This window comes from Pleurodeles waltl, chromosome 5 (genome assembly GCF_031143425.1).
Source record: "Pleurodeles waltl isolate 20211129_DDA chromosome 5, aPleWal1.hap1.20221129, whole genome shotgun sequence".
In the NCBI taxonomy this organism is placed as follows: Eukaryota; Metazoa; Chordata; class Amphibia; order Caudata; family Salamandridae; genus Pleurodeles; species Pleurodeles waltl.
The window spans coordinates 1335402189-1335421491 of record NC_090444.1 but is presented as its reverse complement, the minus strand read 5'-3'; positions in this window follow the sequence as shown (position 1 = coordinate 1335421491).

The following is a 19303-nucleotide window of genomic DNA, read 5'->3' as shown; positions in this document are numbered from 1 at the left end:
TGGTCAGCTGGTCGCTTTCTTCAGGAGTTGGTGCAGGGGACTCTGGTTTAGCAATTTTTCACCTGTAGCAAACAGGGAGTCCCTCCTTGAACCAGTTGAAGCCAGGCAAAGTCCTTCTTGTGGTGAAGCCCAAGTGTGCAGCTGGTGCAGTCCTTCTGAGTGCAGGTTCCAGGTGCAGGCCAGGGGTCCAGCAGGGCAGTCCTTCTTCTCCTTAAGTTCCTTTCTTGTTGAATTCTGGAGGGGATCTGAGGCGTGGGTGCAGGTCTGCCAGTTTAATCCTTGCTCCTGGGTGAAAAGCAGGGGGGTCCTGGTCCTCCAATCAGGTACAGGGTCGTCCCCCTGTGATGACCACTTCCTGGGAAGTGTGGCAAAAATCCATCCCAAAAGGCAACAGTCTCCAAAAATCCAACATGGCTGAATCTGATTTTTGGAGGTTACATCTGGCTGAGCCCACCCACTGGTGTGGCTAAAAATCATAAACACACCCCTCTCCTGCCCTCTCCTAATCTAATCAAGGGGGCACCTAGCTGTCTGGGGTTGCAGGATGTGGGGGTGTTGCTGGGTGCTGCAAATGTCCTTCTCTGCCTTTGAAGACCAGTTTGGCAGCCCTCCCCCTTCCTGCCTCACCATCTGCTGAGGGGAGATTCTCTCCCCCAAGCACATTCCTTTGTGTGAAGTCAGGCCACTTCACACCTCATCAAGGTAGCCTGGCAGAAGCTGCTGCAGGCTGGCCAATCAGAGCACAGCAGCAAAAACAATGCAGAGCTGAAATTGGCAACTTTTTAGGTAAAGTCTAACTTTTTACCTGGACAAGTTATATTAAATCCAACAACTGGAAGTTGTAGGATTTATTACAACAATTAATTTGATACCAAATTCTTGGTATGCAACATTTAAGGAGACTTTAAAATTTAAAATAAAGTCTGCCCATTCTAGCCTATGAAGGCCATTTACTTCAATGAGGGAAAAACGAATTTGGCTGTTTTTACCTCACCAGGGCTTATAAATCTATTTTTATAAAGTCCCTGCTTATAGTTACATGGCACCCAGCCCTAGGGGCACATAGGGCACACCTTAGGGGTGACGTATATGTAAAAATAAGGTAGTTTAAGACTTTGGAAGTACCTTTAATTCCAAAGTCGAATTTGCATATAACTTTAATTTAAAAGCAGCCAGCAAGACAGGCTTGCTTTTAAAATGACACTGGGCACCTCAGCAATGCACCTAGGTGTGGACCACCTATGCTGTGGTCCCTAAACCTACATGCCCTACCATATACTAGGGACTTATAGGTAGGTTAACTTAGCCAATTATAATTAGCCTAATTTGCATATCCATTTTACACAGAGCACAGGCCCTGGGACTGGTTAGCAGTACCCAGGGCACCATCAGAGTCAGGAAAACACCAGCATAAAGTGGAAAATGGGGGCAAAAAGTTATGGGGCTTCTGCAATCAGCCCTAGTTTCTCACAAATCCTTATTGAGCTCTTGGAATTTCGCTCAGAAATAAGTATGAAAAGAGTAGAAACTAAATTACAAAACACGAGCATGGTGCCAGTTTTAAACACACATTATTACAAATTTGCTGTATTTTTTCCCCCATTTTCCACTTTTTGCTGGTGTTTTCCTGACTCTGATGGTGCCCTGGGTACTGCTAACCAGTCCCAGGGCTTGTGCTCTGTGTAAAATGGATATGCAAATTAGGCTAATTATAATTGGCTAAGTTAACCTACCTATAAGTCCCTAGTATATGGTAGGGCATGTAGGTTTAGGGACCACAGCATAGGTAGTGCACCCATAGGTGCACTGCTGAGGTGCCCAGTGTCATTTTAAAGGCAGGCCTGCCTTCCTGGCTGCTTTTAAATTAAAGTTATATGCAAATTTGACTTTGGAATTAAAAGTAGTTCCAAAGTGTTAAACTACCTTATTTTTACATATAAGTCACCCCTAAGGTGTGCCCTATGTTCCCCTAGGGCTGGGTGCCATGTAACTATAAGCAGGGACTTTATAAAAATAGCTTTATAAGCCCTGGTGAGGTAAAAACAGCCAAATTCGTTTTTCCCTCATTGTAGTAAATGGCCTTCATAGGCTAGAATGGGGAGACTTTATTTAAATTTTTAAAGTCTCCTTAAATGATGCATACCAAGAATTTGGTATCAAATTAATTGTTGTAATAAATCCCACAACTTCCAGTTGTGGGATTTAATATCACTTGTTCAGGTAAAGAGTTTTAAACTTTACCTGAAAAGTTGCCAATTTCAGCCCTGCATTGTTTTTGCTGCTGTGCTCTGATTGGCCAGCCTCTAGCAGTCTGGCCAGGCTACCTTGATGAGGTGTGAAGTGGCCTGGCTTCACACAAAGGAATGTGCCTGTGGGAGGGAATCTCCCCTCAGCAGATGGTGAGGCAGGAAGGGGGAGGGCTGCCAAACTGGCCTTCAAAGGCAGATAAGGACATTTGGAGCAACCAGCAACACCCCCACATCCTGCAACCCCAGACAACTAGGTGCCCCCTTGATTAGATTAGGAGAGGGCAGGAGAGGGGTGTGTTTATGATTTTTAGCCACACCAGTGGGTGGGCTCAGGCAGATGTAACCTCCAAAAATCAGATTCAGCCATGATGGATTTTTAGAGAATGTTGCCTCCTGGGATTGATTTTTGCCACACTTCCCAGGAAGTGGTCATCACAGGGTGAAGGACCCTGCACCTGATTGGAGAACCAGGACCCCCCTGCTTTTCATCCAGGAGCAGGGATAAAACTGGCAGACCTGCACCCACACCTCAGTTCCCTACCACATCCAACAAGGAAGAAACTACAGAAGAAGAAGGACTGCCCTGCTGGACCCCTGGCCTGCACCTGGAACCTGCACTCAGAAGGATTGCAACAGCTGCACACTTGGGCTTCACCACAAGAAGGACTTTGCCTGGCTTCAACTGGTCCAAGGAGGGACTCCATGTTTGCTACAGGTGAAAAATTGCTATCCAGAGTCCCCTGCACCAACCTGAAGAAAGCGACCTGCTGACCACTGTCCAGTGGCCAAAAAGGAGTTTGCGCCAGGTGCATTCTGGGAGTTGTAGTCCGCACCCCCCAAGGACCATCTCAGAACTTATGGACCCTTGGGGTGAGCTGTGGACCACAAAAGAACCTTAAAAGGACATCTGGGAGAAGCCCCAGAAGTTTGGAGAAGTTTGGACAACTTTTGAAAAAAAGCTCCATAGAGGGACCGACCCGCCGCAGCAACTCTAGCCGGCTTGCCTCAACCGCGACCCGGCCTGATTTGCTGGTTCGTCCCGGTAAAGAAAATCTCCGAAAAAGAGACTTAGGGGGTCATTCTAACCCTGGCGGTCGTCGACCCGCCAGGGCTAAAATGACGGGGGCACCGCCAACAGGCTGGCGGTGCCCCGCAGGGCATTCTGACCGCGGCGGTTCGGCCGTGGTCAGAAAGGGAAAACCGGCGGTCTCCCGCCAGTTTTCCGCTGCCCATTTGAATCCTCCATGGCGGCGCAGCTCGCTGCGCCGCCATGGAGGATTCTGACAGCCCATACCGCCATCCTGTTCCTGGCGGTTCACCCGCCAGGAACAGGATGGCGGTATGGGTTGTCGTGGGGCCCCGGGGGGCCCCTGCAGTGCCCATGCCAATGGCATGGGCACTGCAGGGGCCCCCGTAAGAGGGCCCCACAAAGAATTTCACTGTCTGCATTGCAGACAGTGAAATTCGCGACGGGTGCCACTGCACCCGTCGCACCTTCCCACTCCGCCGGCTCCATTCGGAGCCGGCGTCCTCGTGGGAAGGATGTTTTGCACTGGGCTGGCGGGCGGCCTTTTGGCGGTCGCCCGCCAGCCCAGTGCAAAACCCAAAATACCCTCAGCGGTCTTCCGACCGCGGAGCGGTATTTTGGAGGGGGGAACTCTGGCGGGCGGCGGAGAATCACCCCCTAAGTCCGAAGGTAAAAAGTTAACCGGGACCTCCCAGCCAGCGTATCCGAGGAGGGCTCCATGGATGTCGGATCAAGATCCAGGTTTACCTCGGTCGAAGGATTTTCACCTCGAAAAAACGACTAAGTCCGAAGGTAAAAATCTCCACCGAGGATTCCAGGATCGCGTATCCGGAGCAGGGCTCCAGGAGGTCGGGTTGGACTGGCAGGTTCGTCCCGCTGAAGAAAATCTTCGAAAGTGTGAAGGTAAACTTTTAACCGAGGCCTCCCGCGGCCTGTAGCCGAGCAGGGCTCCATCGCGGTCAGCCTGAAACTTTGACTTTGCCCCGGTCGAGGTGCAACCAGATGACCCGATTGGTGCTTTTTGTTTCTCTGCGCTAAAAAAATAATAATTATTTAAAAATTCATATCTCCGGTTCCCCTTATCTGATTTTATTCGTTTTGGTGTCATTTTAAAGATAAAAATATAATCTATGTTTATAAATTGGTTTTGGATTTTTAAACTGTTTCCTGTGTTTTATTTAATTACTGTTTTGTGATATTTGAATGCTTTACAATCTGTCTCCTAAGTTAAGCCTTGACGCTCGTTGCCAAGCTACCAAGGGATGAGCTGGGTTTAATTTACTGAGACCTAACTGGACCTTAGTGGAGGTTAGTGGCCTGTTGCTAAGTGTAGGTACCTACCTGCCCTTACCAATAACCCATTTTCCAACATGCTGTGTGCCATGTTCAAAATTGTTTAAAATAATTCAGAGCTGGACATTACGTTCACTCGAAGCAGATATTTTACAACCTATACAGCCAATCTTGCTCAAGTGTGGAACTGCAATCTGGTTTTTGAGTTACATCATAGTGATCTAGTGCATTACTAACAGGAGCTACAGTATATTATTACAGGTAGGAGAGGCACTAGCATTCACTTTCGGATAGTCAGGAGGAGTAGCTCATGTAAGGTAATTGAAAAAGTGCTGTATGAGGTTCAAGGCAGAGGTTGAGGTGGTCTGTCCAATGTGAACCCGGAGAGCATTCCATATATTTGGTTTGGTTCCAGAAGATGCTCGTTTGTTGGTGGGGTCTTTCTCAGTCTGGAAGTGTACCACTTGTAGGTATATGGGCTTCTGAGGATCCTGTTTCTGCCACCGATCTGAAGGCCGCCAGTAATTGAGTTTCTCAGGTGGATAGCTTTTGAGGTAATGTAAGCAGTGTGAAAACTGAGCTACAGGTGGAATTAGTGAGGTATTTGCATTTTTGAGATTTGGCTGGCTGCTAAGAGTCGAACCATTTTGATTTGAGCTGGGTGAGATATGGGCAGGCACAACAGTGGTGCATTACTATATTGTATGTATGAAATATTTCAGGCCTGGACGGCCAACGTCAACTGTCGTTTTGGAAGAAAGAGCTTAAAACTGCTCAGCTGTTGTAACTGGAAAATAGCTTTTGAGGAAATGAAGATCAGGTTGGAGTAGTTTGTCACGTTCAGAGCCAAGGGATTTTGCCACCTTGACTGACTTAGGTGAGAGACCACTGTCCTTAAATTGATGTATTTAGTCAAAGAGAATGCCCGGGGTTTGCTGGAGGAGAACAGGAGAAATTCAGTTTTGACTGGGTTCAACTTTAGTATTGTTTTAGTAATTCACTTTTGAATTTTCATAAGGGTGGACGTTAAGGCACTGAGGCAATGTGAGCCCTCATTCTTAGTATATAGTAGGTACCATCTGCATATTGTAGAAAGAAGTAACCTATTTGGTTAGGACATCACATAGAGTATCCACATGAAAAGTGAAAAGTAAGAGGATGAGAATATAGTCTTGAGAGACTCCAAATAGGAATGTAATAAGCTTCAAGAAAGAACTTCCTAATTTGATGCACTGTGAACTCCACTAAAGGTATGACCTTGCCACTTAAATACTGTTCTTTCAGTATATGCTCTACTGCAAAAAGTGTTTAGGAGGGTTTCATGGTCAGCAGTATCAGAGGCTGCGGATAGGGCTGAAAGGAACAGGATGTAGGAGTTTCATTCATTGAAGAGCTGGAGAACACTATATACAATTTATGGATTAGAACTTTCAGTGACAGATCAGAGACCACATTAAACATTTCCTAGGAGATTGATTTTACTAGTGTAGACTTCTAGTTGGCTGGCAACACATGTTACCAGGACCTTAGAGAGAAAGGGAAGGCTGGATACAGATTTGTAGTTATTAAGCATCTGTAGGTCAGCATTAGATATGAGGGTATGTATGATATCGTGAGGGCATGCATGGTTTGTTCAAAATGGCAGCTTTCTGAAATGAGAAGGGCCCCCATGCACTGGTGTTAGAAATGGGGTCGTTGGTTGGCAGTCAGGTGACCACCGCCCAAGCAAGGACCCTCACTCGAGTCAGGGCAAAGGAGAAACACACCTGGTTAACCCCTGCTCACCCCCTTGGTAGTTTGGCATGAGCACAAAGGCTTAACCCAGAGACAATGTGTAAAGTATTTGTACCAACACACCCAGTAATACATTGAAACACTACAAAATGGACACCACACTGGTTTGGAAAATAGTAACTATTAATCTAAGTAGAACAAGACCAAATACGATAAAAACTCCACAATACATAATTAAAAATATGACTTTAGTAATTAAAAACAGAACAATAGTGTCCAGAAGCACCAATGCTGCAATTTGATGGTAAGCGGCATTGTGATGGAGTTGTTTCCCACAATGCAATGCCACTGGTGCTGTTTACGGAGTCACACTGACCCCCAGGTACAGAACCTTAGCAAAAGTGTGGAAAACAGGCCTGTGCACAGAGTCGGGGAGCAAGGTGTCGCTGGATCTGAGGCTGCATCAGTTCTGGTGCTGTGAGGCAAAGGTGCGGGGCATCACAAAGAGGCGTCGGGTCCTTGCTGCAAAGCGGTGGAAGTTAGGCAGCGTCGGTTGTGAGGTGTTGGTCCCTGGGTACCTCTGGCAAAGTTGAAGTCTGGCGAATCACAATGCTGCGGGGCGACCTCACAGGGTCGCTGTTACGTCACAGGGTCACAGGCGCTGCGATGGAGTCGGGTATCACGGTAATCGGTGCTATGACACTCCGATCTTCTGAGTTCTTGAGACGTCAGCATCATTGGTGACGGGGGGCCTGCGATGTTGGTTGGGTCGTCGCGCTTATGCGAGGTCTACGGCTTCAGGTGCAGACGGAATCACGGGTTCCGGGCAGCAGCCTCCTTACGAAGTCGCATGGCACTGTCTGGTATTGTTTCACAGATTGTTTCAGGTCCCCTGAGATTTCACTCTCAGGGGACCTGGAATGGCACTCTCTGACAAGCTAGAGTCCACAGCATGGAGACTCAGAGACTGGTTGGTGAAGCCTTTTTTGTCCATGAGGCTTCAAAAACATGAGGCACGCTCAGGCCAAGCCCTTGGAGATTCTTCTTGAGTAGAAATATACCACAAAGTCCAGTGTTTGTCCCCTTTCACAGGCAGAAGCAGCAACTGCGGGAAAGTCCAACAAAACACAGTCGCAGGCAGAGGCAGCACTTCTCCTCAGCTCTTCAGCTCTTCTCCTTGGCAGAGGTTCCTCTTAGTTACAGAAGCACATCTTGAAGAAATCTAAAGTGTGGGGTTTTGGGTCCACTACTCTGTTGTTCACAAGATCCTGCCTTGCCCAGACCTGGCCCCAGACACACACCAGGGGGTTGGAGGCTGCATTGTGTGAGGGCAAGCACAGCCCATTCAGATGTAAGTGACCACTCCTCCCTTCACTCTAGCCCAGATGGCTCATCAGGATATGCAGGCTACACCCCAGCTCCCTTTGTGTCACGGTCTAGAGGAGATTTACAAACAGCCCAACTGTCAGTCTGACCCAGACAGGGAATCCACAAACAGTCAGGGTCACAGGATGGTTTGGAAAGGAAAATACCTAATTTCTAAAAGTGGTATTTTCAAACACACAGTCTAATAACAACCTTTACCAAAAGGTGTATTTTTAAATTGTGAGTTCAGAGACCCCAAACTCCAAATCTTTATCTGCTCTCAAAGGGAAACTGCCCTTTAAGAATATTTAAATGCAGCCCCCATGCTAACCTTTGAGAGAGATAGGCCTTGCAACAGTGAAAATAGAATTTGTCAGTATTTTACTGTTAGGATGTATAAAACACATCAGTACATGTCCCACCTTTAACATACACTGCACCTGGCCCATGGGGCTACCTAGGACCTACCTTTCGGGTGTCTTACATGTATAAAAAGGGAATGTTTGGGCCTGGCAAGTGGGTACACATGCCAGGTCGAATTGGTAGGTTAAGACTGCACGCACAGACACTGCAGTTGCAGGCCTGAGCCATGTTTATAGGGCTACTTATGTAGGGGCACAGTCAGTGCTACACCCCCACTAGTAGCATTTGATTTACAGGCCTTGGGCACCTCTAGAGCAATTTACTAGGGACTTACTAGTAAATCACAGGCCCCACGTCACCAATGCTGCTGACGTCCCAAGAACTGGTCAGTAGTGGTAAAGTGCCCAGAGTAACAAAAACAGTAAAAACAGAGCCCAAGCACACAGCAACAACCTGAGAAGTAGAGGCAACAAGTTAGAAGAGACACGCCAAGGATGCCAGGTCTAACAACTGGGTAGCCTTAAGAGAGGGAAGATGGACTTTACATATCCCAATGAGGAAAGTTGTCATTCTACATGAGTCACTGGAGAGTGGGCATTCAGGGCAGCCATACAGAAAAACCTGTTACAGTTAGGTGTTACAAGGCAATAAAGAATGAGAATAATGATTGCTCCACGGGACATCTGACATCTGATAAAGTCACTGGGTAGGGGGATCTGTACACATAACTGCAGGGTAAATAACCCCTATAGTATTAATAATAACATAATTTTGGAAATCAGATTCAAAGATCTGAAAATAGCTACATTCAGACCATGGGGGTCATTCTGACCCCGGGCCAGGGTCGGCGGGAGCACCGCCGACAGACCGGCGGTGCCCCGCAGGGCATTCTGACCGCGGCGGTTTGGCCGCGGTCAGACAAGGAAAACCGGCGGTCTCCCGCCGGTTTTCCGCTGCCCTTGGAATCCCCCATGGCGGCGCAGCTTGCTGCGCCGCCATGGGGGATTCTGACACCCCCTACCGCCATCCTGTTCCTGGCGGTTCGCCCGCCAGGAACAGGATGGCGGTAGGGGGTGCAGCGGGGCCCCTGGGGGCCCCTGCAGTGCCCATGCCAATGGCATGGGCACTGCAGGGGCCCCCGTAAGAGGGCCCCACAAAATATTTCAGTGTCTGCAATGCAGACACTGAAATACGCGACGGGTGCAAACTTCACCCGTCGCACATACCCACTCCGCCGGCTCCATTCGGAGCCGGCTTCCTCGTGGGGAGGGGTTTCCCGCTGGGCTGGCGGGCGGCCTCCTGGCGGTCGCCCGCCAGCCCAGCGGGAAAGCCTGAATGGCCTCCGCAGTCTTTCGACCGCGGAGCGGCCATATGGCGGTTCCCGCGAGGCGGGCGGCTACCGCCGCCCGCCTCTATCGGAATCACCCCCCATATCTATTCACAGGGTAGCTGCTTATTGTCAGACAGATATAGAGGGGTATCATTTCATGACTGGAAAAATCACATTAAGAAATGTAGGCACTTATAGAAGAACATGACTTATAACTATTACAAAATCCAAAGCCCAAGAGGTCGCACAGGACTTTTTCAATTTCCTATTCACTGTGAAAGTGAGGCTTGTAATGTATTTTCAAGCAATCACACCAAAGTCAAAAAGAAGCGGTCTGAAGCATGTTGCAATGTCCCTTGCATACTAAAGAGACCTGATCACATTGCTTGAAATTAGTCTGCATTATTTTATTGCAAACAATATTTACTGTTTTAGCACAAATGCTATTTATGTGAAGTGTTACCAATGTTTAATTTTTAGTCAATATTATTGTATTACTATCTCCTGCTATGCTAATGCTCTTCTTACCATGGAGTGCAGTGGTCTGATAGGGGTTGCATCACATCAGTAGACTGTGTTGAATGTGATTCCATATTCATGAAGTCTTTCTGAAATGGAAAATGGAATACATCAGGATTTCATAAATATTAGTGAGCATGTTTCTTTATGAGGTATGCTTTTTTCTTTGCTAATGTCTCCTGTACTGTTTGTCAACTTGAACAAAATATTTCAATAAATTGCTGTTTGCATCATACATTTGTGCAAAACGGTATTTACTGACATTTAGCTGCCATGATGATGCAGTTTGATGCGATTATCCTTACTTGGGGAAATGTCCCTTTAACTAATTCAAATAATGCTAAAAACATGTAAATGTGATCCAGCACAAGGCCTTTTCCTTAATAATTTGAAAGCTGAGAGAAGGCCATTAAGCCAATCAGTGGCTTGAAACAGGTATGCAGGCACCATCTTACACAAAGTGCCCAGGGGCTCAATAGAGTTTGAATCCACGTTTTTTGCTCTCCAGGGCATTATGACATAACAGAGGGCACCAGCGATGTTTGTGCAACTCTTTCTGTAACATAGATCACACTGTTGAAAATTAAGTATGCAAGGGGGCGTGCCCTCATTTGCATGAGGGTGTGGTCCTCATGCAAATAAGGGAAATCCATTATCATTTAACCTACATAGGGCCAGATTTAATGGAAAATGACAGCACCAAATTTGGCACCATCATGCACCGTCATTTTCAAAACACAGGGATGCGATGTATTTAGTAGAATAGGGCACATCCCTGTGTTTCCCGCTGTGTTGGCGCAAAGTTTGCTGCTGTGCACCAATGCATTGACCCTTGCACCATAGTGCAAGGATGGCTGCGCTAAGGGGCAGATTGTTTTTGTGCAGGAAGGAGCACCTTCCTACACAAAAACAATCTTAAATGGCGATTTTCTCTTTCTATGTGTGCTGAAAAATGCATCACGCATAGAAAGAGCAAAAAACGAGGAGAAATGAAAGCATTTCTCCTTGTTGTGTCACTCTAACGTCACCCGTGTGGCGGCGTTAGATTTTGGCACTGCCTCAGGTTTACGAAACGTCGTAAATCTGAGGCAGTGTCAAAATGCAATGGGTGTAGCTGTGGCATGCTCACAGCAACACCCATTGCACGCCCCTCCGACGCAATGTGCTGCGAGTGAAGGGGCTGTATTTACAAGGTGGCGTTAAGCAACATAAATTGGCTAAACTCCACCTTGTAAATACAGCGCAGGGCATAGCGCCACAGGAGTGTCACGAAAAATGACGCTCCGGTGGCACTAGGGGCTCTTAAATATGCCCCATAGTGTCCATAGTGGCAAAGAAACCATCAGGAGACGCACTGTCACCCCTTGGGAGGGGTGACAGAGTCCCGCAGGTATCCCTACCCAGGTAGGAACAGTTACACTCTGCCCCCTCTTAAAAAATGAGACCCATCTGTAGGTAGTGAAAGAGACAGCTTTAAACCGCAGCTTTTTCTTTGCGCTCGCCTCATTTTCTGTTTAAACATTCATCTTTTCTTTGGTAAAGTGTAGAAGAATGGTGATCGGTTTTCTGAGGACATTTGCTATATGTTCCAATGTATGCATCTCAGAGGTGGCAGCAAATGGTTTTGCGTTGGCTTGATGCGAAATAGACTTGCAGGCTGATCCTAAAGCAAAATTGTCCGTGTTATTACTTCAGTGCACGGAAGTTACCAGCTTATAGTTCATATTTCCAAATTTGAAATAGCTAGTGTACCTAATAACACCCTTTGATTGTGATCATGGTTAATGTCTTCAGTCTTAGCAAGTTACATGGACTACATGTAGCAATGTATAAATGCTGATCCTTATAAATAGGATATAAATGTACCTCAGTTCTAAAAAATATACAGTGTGCTATTTTCTAAATTATTATTTGACTAGAGTTAATACAATTTGTCAGAGTGACGTTGTGGTGAATGTTTAAAATTTCAAACTGTATGTAATTTTATTATTCGATTATAAGAATATTTGCATTAAACAATATGACTCTAAAATTGTAAACTCTTTTTGCCCTCATAAGGAACAGTGGTTCAGCAATATTGCCAAATCTACTGCGCAATATTTGCGCTTCCGCCTCTCCAGGTGTAACTAATTAAAATCATAAGATTAAAGCTAAATATTTAATGAACACTTCTTGCTCGCAGCAGAGCAGGCCTACGTGGGGAATTCACTAATAGGGTTCTTTACCAGTTTTCGCTTGGTTTTCAAAAGCTCTGCTGCTGCAGGACTACGGATGATGTGATACACGAGGTGAAGATCACCTGTTACCAACCAGGAATACAAAAAAATCAGTATTTGATTGAAGCTGTGAACATTGGAATAATACATATTACCTGACTTCCTGCTTCTCTGCACGTGCAGTGTTTCTGTCGGTGCTCATTAGTATTGTCTCGAAGGCCTCTGTTTCTGTGAAGTAACGTTTATATGGATGCTACTTTAGGCAACATCGGGAACAGACCATTATATATACATGTAGCCTGCTAAATTATTCAAATATTTGCTCAGATAGGATCAATTCTGCACTTGGAGAACATTTTAGAGTTTTATAAGATTCTGAAAAAAGGCAGAGTACTTACTCCTGGACACTTACACTAAACATACTTTTTCAAAAGGACTCTCATAGCTAACATTTATGCGTGCATCATTTCCATCTTAAGGAATGTTCACATGCGGCATTTTGCACATTTGCACATTTCACTTTCTTTTGTTTATCCATGGCAAAAGTAATTTTCCTTGTGAGGAAAATTGTTTACATTATTTTTCTGTGAGACGACCCGACCTACAAGAAGGACGTCTTGCTGATGTTTTGTCTGCCACCATACAGACAACATTTTGCAGAAAAGTCCGAGCAAGGAGTATGATGGACCCTTCTTCCGGGTCCCACTCATTTACATCTCTCTGAATACACCAATCCTATGTAAGACAGGGCAGAGAAAGCTGCCCCAATAAAGGGAAACCATGAGGATCAGCACACTGGTCATGAACCATGGTATAACACTGAGTATAACGGAACAAAACGGCCAGCCTTCTAATTCCAGTATGACTGACCTCAGCATGACAGGTCCATCCATCGATGTCTAGGCTTTGCAATGTTAACCTCCTCTGGATAAGGGACCTCACTATGGCTGCCTGTGATCCCCCAACGAATCACCCAGGCAAGACCAGAAGTACCCGAGCGAGGGACCCTGGTACCCCATCATACGCCTTGCTCCCACTTTTCTGCAATATGTTGTCTTCAGGAATGCAGACAAAACAGCAGCAAAAGGCATCAGGGATACTATGTCATGAGCCTTAGTTCTAGGAAGTAAATGGGCTCCCTGGCTGCTGTTTGAATTATAAAATACAGAAATAATCTGGGTACAGTGGGCCCCTCAGGCCTCTGAGTTAGTGGGGCACATACATAGGTGTGCCCTAGAAACAGGAGAAAGAGTGAATACCCAGTAGAAATCTTTTTGTGAAGAATAACAAGTAAGAAAGATAGGGTGTATATCATGTAGCAGTGTTTTGTTGCAGGATGGAACAGTAATAAAGAAGGCTCTACGGAAGAAAATTAAAATCATGTAGAAGTACGTGGCAAAGCGTGTTCTTGTAAAGAAATGAAAATTGTGAAAAACACTAAGGGGCATACTTACAAGGAATTGTCTCCGAGGCTCCAGTTTCCTTACGGCACCCTACAATCACCTAACATCACCATGGTAGTGCTGTATTTACAATACAGTGCACCTTGGCGCACATTTGATGCTATTGTGGTGCTTTACTCTACTAGCACCAAAATGTTCAGGGGTTGGTCCAGCAAAGCACATGGAGGGCCATAGGCTAATGCACAAGCATCACTTTAACACCTGCCCTGGACAGGTGTTGAAAAAAGGGTTCTAGAACGGCGCAGTGAAATCTTGTATATTTTACTGCACCTTTTTTGGGGGCCTACCTCTGGGGGAAGGCACCCCTTGCATACATTATACCTGACGCAGGTATAATGTTTGCATTGCACCACTTTGCAAAAATGGCACAGGGTGTGGGACTGGCTAGCTCTGCCTTAGCTAAAAAACAAAATGATGCTCAGGTAGCTCTAGGGGCTTGTAAATATGCCCCTAAATTTGAATGATGTAGTGTGGCATCTTGTTCACCTTTAAAAGGGGCAACAAAACAAAACTCATTAAACACTGAGGGTCTAGGCATGATCAAGTGGGCAACGTTGTTCATAAGGCTGCCAGTGGTGGTAAACTAAAATCTTTAAAATGATTTATTAAACTAAATTATGTGTTGTAGCCACAATGGTGTCAAAATCTGGTTCACCATAGTTCTTTATCTCAGATGGAATATGCAATTACATTTTAGCTGATAAAATGTGTGTATTTGTGAACCCTCAGATATTCACCTAGTTAAGTTTTTGCACAATAGAGGCCCCATTAAGATGCTAGATTACATCTTTTTTTTTTAAATAGAAGACACTGAGACATACAGCTCTATGTAGCCAAAAAGCTCTGCTGCATTATGTCTTTGTGAGTTTGTATATAAAACGTATCCCTCCATGGTAGAGCCCCGCCAGGTGCCCAAGGTAGAACTCAGTGTTTTAAATGATGTCACCAGAAGCCAGTTGTGCGCTAACTAAAGTTGAAAGTCATTACCAGGACACATTAAGTTAGGAATACTCACTTAACTATTCAAAAGGAAATAACAGTAGAGTTGGAGTGACTCAAAAATGTGAACATCATTGAGCCAATTGAATCTTCTTTAGGGTTGACATCTTACTTTGTGGCCTGGATGCCTGTTGGAGAGTTTAAACTTTCCATCAAATATGGGAATTTGAAATAAAACGTCTGGGTAGACTACCCACCTCTGCCCAACACTGAGAAATGTTTGTATCCAGGATGATATCAAGCTGCTTAACATAGTAGACCTGTCAGTGGTACACATGAACCGATGTAGAAGAAGCAGAACGCACATATCCCATGCACAAAGCCGGACGGAGTATGCCAGTTTAAAAGAAAGTCTTTGCTCCACTGCATCAGTATTTCAGTGTTGAATGTACAATGTGCTAAAAGGAGCAAGAAGGGTCAGTGTGTCCTGAATAGCATCCTGATCCTGCAGTCAGTAGAGAAGTTCCCATTGACGTTCGTAGAGCAGGATCCACACTAGAATAGCCATCGTTCTGCTCCCACTGACGGCCCTAGTCTGCTGGTGCTTGGGAAAAAGAGGAGTGATTTTGACAAAACTAACATTATAAAATCTTATTGTAAATTTTGGTGTAAGATTTTTATTGTGTGATGGACACTATGATGTGTATTTGACGGTGTTAGTTTGAATTGCTATTTTGTATTGCACTTTGTAAAGTACAGTCAGTATATTTATTGTGTTTTATTTTACATGTTTTATGTATCAAAATAAACTAATTTTACTAATTGACTAACATGATAGAAAGTGATAGAAAGTGAAGCTTTGGCTCACAGGAGGGTTGTTAAGGGTCTTGTGATTTTGTGTTGTCGTGTATTTGATGTGTTGAAGCAAGCACAAATATGCCACCACATTACTGAAAACAGGAAGCTTGGTAAACTCTACAGTGCTTATAGCCAGAATCCCATAAACCTAAAAGTGATTATACAGGTAGTTGTTTATGTTCCTGAACTAAAAAACGTAGCGCCAGGCCTCCTGTCATTAAATTATGTCTAGCAGGAGGTTGTTGATGATAAAGATTGGAACCATTGTTTGGTTAGAGTCATGATACAGAGTGAGAGAAGATCAACCATGCAAGCTAATGGTTTGTAAGGCATGGTGAATATGTTATTCTTAAAAGTGAGGTGACAAATACCTAGAAGGGTTGGCATGGGAAGCATTGTGTGGCAAATGTAATGATATCAGTCTTGGAAGTACTGCCATTACTCAATAAAGAAAGAAAATTCAAGATGACAGGAAAAACAGATGGTGACACTGACATTGTTGCACAAAAAATGGTGCACTCATGTCATGAAAGTCACATATTTTGAAATGTTACTGGGTAATTGTACAGCATAGAATTTGTTAACAACCTGGATTCTTGTTGCTGTGTACCGTCATCGGTCAACAACTGTGACTCATTTAGAGGAGGTTATTCACAGGTAGATATTGTTTATGAACCATTTGGATGTGAGTGGGTGGCTTGAATGGTGTTGTTGGGTCCTGCAAACTACCACCCTCAACTGTAAATGTTGAGTTTGCAGTAGGTTGTGTCTGTGTGGTGTAGTGCAGTAGTCATTTGGGTCAGATGACCCCGCTCCTAACCCCTATCATCTTGGAAGTGTTTTGGCAAAGGTATAAGGGGTCTTGTGGCCTGGCTAGTCATTTAGGTGGCCGTATTCCAGAGTCTTTCTACTTCAGTGTTTTTGTGGACCTGTTTCTTATCTATGGTGCATTATTCCTGATTTAGATTTGAATGAAGTCATGTTACCCTGGCTTCTTGTTTGCCTTTTTAATTGCAACTGGTCTCCCCCACTCTTATATAGTTTCTGTTGTTACTGAGTGCATTCACAGGGCTCGGTTCACAAATATAAAGTCAGACTTTGGGTCTAGGTGTTGACCAAACTTCTAACTTTACAACTTTTTGGTATTCAGATAAGTAAGCCACAAATCCACCCCAAGTTCAGAGATTCCGCCCTAAGGGCGGCAGTAAAAATACAACTTGTACCCTACCTTTACGAATACTAAACATTTGTAAAGTAAGACTTTTGGTCCAAAGTTAATTCAAAAGTCTAACTTTACTTTTGTGAATCGAGCCCTCAGTGTGTGGTGTTTGATGTTTACTATGTCCATGTCAGTCAGATAGGTGTGATCCTGTGTTCCTTTGTCCCCTATTCCCATATCTTCCTATCCTCTTGTTTTCCCTATAACACTGGGACCATCTCTGAGGTTCTCTTTCTCCACTAAAGTTATTTCTGTGGTTTTCATGCACCAATACCTCCTATTCCCTGTTCCTGGGTTCTCTTAAAAGGCAGAAATGACAGGTAGACAGAGAGATCATCAGACATTTGAACACATATTCAGGGTAGCTCAGTGGAGCAAGGTATAGCTCTTTTCTCTATAGCCAATTTGGAATAGCTCCAATGTCGGCTACAGACAACACTGTTGTAGAAGATAGTTGAGAGATAGCTTTGTAATCTGCACTTAGTGATATATCAGGAAATATAGCAGGGATTAATATGCCAAATATGAGGAGTAACACAGCTGTCTTTGGTGATTGAGCAATAGCTATGCTGACTGTGGAAACTGAGGAGCAGTTTTGATATCTGTGACAGGTGAATGATAGCAGTGCTCTCACTGCTGATTGAAGAATCAACTGAGCAAGGATGGGTATGGTGCCAGAACATTCTAACTAAAATATTCTCGGCCAGTATCATAATGTGTACTAAATATTGTATCTAAAATATTGCCCTATTGGAGTTAATAAGCCCCTGGCGCCTCCTTGCAATAGTGTCATTTATTTTTACGCTAACCTGCCGTTAAGGAGACCGTTTCCCCACACCATATTTACAAAGTAATGCAATGCATGCATTGCGCCACTTTATAACCCCTTGCAGTACATTATGCCTGTGCCAGGCATAATGTATGCAAGGGGGCATTCCCCCGTTAGGAGGCCCATAAAAACGGTGCAGTGAAATTTTTCAAGATTTCACTGGGACATTTTTCCCATCATTTTGTAACACCTACCCAAAGCAGTCATTAAAGTGATGCTCTCATTGTTTCCAATGGGCTTCCCCCACATTGCTGGACTAGCGCTATAATTTGTGGCGCTAGTCAACCAATGTGCCACAATAGCATCAAAAATGTTGACGCTATTGTGCTTATGTGCGCTATGTTGCATTGGCTATCTTGGTGACGTTAGAGGGTGCGGGAGCGCAAGAAAGGGGGCACATCATAGCTGATGCACCACTTTCTTGTAATATGTCCCACTATTTCTGTCTGACTGTATTCTTACTTATAATAATATGACACAGCCTGACATGTTGGCTATTGCACTTGTATCTGTAAGAGTCACAGCATTTCCTGCCCAGTAACAGTGTGTTCTCTGAACTCTACTCAGGAGGACTGCAGAAACAGACTATTGTGGCTGGTACCTTTCAATAGTCGATACATTTGCCTACACTCCTCCTGCTCCCAACTGCTGAAATTATACATTTATTTCTAGGAGTGGAAGGGGTGGTGACAGGTGGGTATTAGTTAAGCAGTAAGCTCCAACAAGGGTACTTCTGTCAATGAAAGAAGCCTAGTGAGAATGTATCATCTCAGATGCCCTTGCCTCATTGAAATATTTGAGAGGTACACAAATTACATGAAGGCTTAAATTGTGTCTGTTCCCAGGCACGCACAAAGGGAGGTAAAGAACGCTGCACTTCTTAGTTATAATGCACCAGCAGTAACAAGTAGTAGTATGCTGTAAGGTTTGTTTGAGACCTCAGCATCGTAAAACTAGGGTAATTCCAGAAATTAATGTTTTAACACATACATTAGGGTTTTGGTGTCACTCAACAAGTCACAGATATAATGCGGAGCTGTAACTCATAACCACATTGAAAAAATATACATATGTCACAGAAGAGCAAACCTGGAAGCCAAGTGTGTGTGTGAGTCCCTTAGAGGTGCAAAATTCGTGTAATAATAGAACACAGAGAGTAGGCTATAACTGCCTGCTCATATCACACTGCTCCCAGGAGCACGTAGAGGCACAAAAACAAATCAAATAGCAGGCCAGATTTTGGCCCAGGTGTGTTCCTAAGCTCCACACCCAGGTACACGAAACGTTTTACATACACATCATGGATCCAGCAGAATATGCCAGAGCCATTCTGCTCCAATTCCCTTGCTCTACAGTTGTGGTTCCCTGCTAAAAGGCCCCCAGGAAGGGCAGTGGAAAGTCAGCAGTTGCCAGTTTTCCATGTCATCTCCCTCAGTTTTTGTTTGGACTTTCACTCAGAAAATCTTTCAGCTGGCTCATTTGCTCTTTGTACACTAGAGGAGAGAAACTGTTTTTCATGCCACTCATCTTTTTTAAAAAAATCTTGGAAAACTGCAATTGCTCTGATAAACCCTCTCCCAGATAACTCATATATTTTTCATCCAAGGCTGTTGAAGAGAAAGGTGAGGGACAGTCAAGCATGCTGCCCCAAATACCTCAAAACAGCCACACACTGAACATTTCTTACACAGCACAAATTGGCATGGCTGTCTGCCACATAGAGTGAATGATATTTGTTCAGGAAAATGCATATTTGTTACGTTGGTTGGCTAACTTTTTCAGTAGTCAAACTCTGCTTTCCTGTTCCCATGAACTATTCTGTTGCATAAACTGAGGGCCTTATTTACAAGGCCCGTGGTGCCTTGCTACGCTGCCCTGCGCCATCGGGAAAGGGCAACA